This window comes from Salminus brasiliensis, chromosome 9, assembly GCF_030463535.1.
Source record: "Salminus brasiliensis chromosome 9, fSalBra1.hap2, whole genome shotgun sequence".
NCBI classification, from domain to species: Eukaryota; Metazoa; Chordata; class Actinopteri; order Characiformes; family Bryconidae; genus Salminus; species Salminus brasiliensis.
The window spans coordinates 12025245-12026509 of record NC_132886.1 but is presented as its reverse complement, the minus strand read 5'-3'; positions in this window follow the sequence as shown (position 1 = coordinate 12026509).

Genomic DNA, 1265 nt, shown 5'->3' with positions numbered 1-1265 from the left:
AGTATTTTCAATGCACTGTAACAATCCCACAATGCACCTCAATAAGTAGTACTCTATAAAGTTTGGTTTAAAGATTTGCAGCTTAACTGAGGAAGACTAACGTTCAGTCGGACAGCAGTGAGCTTACACACATAACGACGTGTCTGAAAACATTTACTACCTTGCTGAATACTGTTCCTTGTAATAGTACTCTATGAAGTGAGGGGGTAGCGAATAGGGCACACAGTTTCGGACACAGCTAAAGCTTTTTTGTTGAAATTAAAAGTATCAATAAATTAGTAGATTTATTAATTATTTATACCTCTCTAGCCAACACTTGGCATTGAGCATGGTGACCAGCCATGGTTACCCAGCCAACATGTTTATTTGGGGCTCACATGGGGAGCACATGCTAGACAGGTTCCAGGTGGGCACAGACAACATACTTTGTGCGGTGTGCAACCCAGACAGGGCCCATGCTTAACCCCTTCTGGTCCACTTACCCTAGTGGGCATCCATATGCGGAGGCCAACATGGAACCTGAGGACAAAACTTTCTGGTTCCCAGTTGGGCTACCCATACAGGCCCCACATGGACATGTTGGCTGGGTAGACTCTCTGTAGCTTCACATACTATTCACAGTGCTTTGCTATGGAGCTCAAACAGTTGTTTGAAAAATTAGGACAATCTAATAAAAAAGAACTTTGTCTTTTTGAACTCCAGATTTTTAGTTTGGTCCGCTCTCGACCTTTCTTTCAGTGTTTTATTCCACACCAAGTCCTTGAGATAGAGGCATCTCTTCTTCTCTTTCCCTCTTCTTCTCTTTCTCTCACGCCTGTTATCACCACAGTGAGGTTAAATAGCGACGTAACAGAGGTATAGAGCAGAAAGCCAAATCCAAATCTACCAGGTCAGACCCAAAAGCACCAGGCTGTTTCGCTGGAACTGTTTCGTGAGACTTCCAGTGACAGTCACCATGATTACTGTAGGCTGTGATTAGTACATTATACTCTAATATCAGTTCCAAATAACCGATGTTAATGACTGTGTCCCTAACCCATGCACATGTCCCTGAGTCCACAATGTTTGCATTTCTGGTGTTTTTTTTAGGGATGGTGAACATGTAATGCACTTGTAATGTGCATGTCCTGCCCTGATTATACTCCACTCATAAATATAGGGATGCAAATATGAGATCCTGTCATTTAATGGTAGGATTTGGTAGAAAACGTCCTTTTATTTCGTGGCTGAAAGTAGAAAATGGGCTTGTGTCACTTTAATGGCCT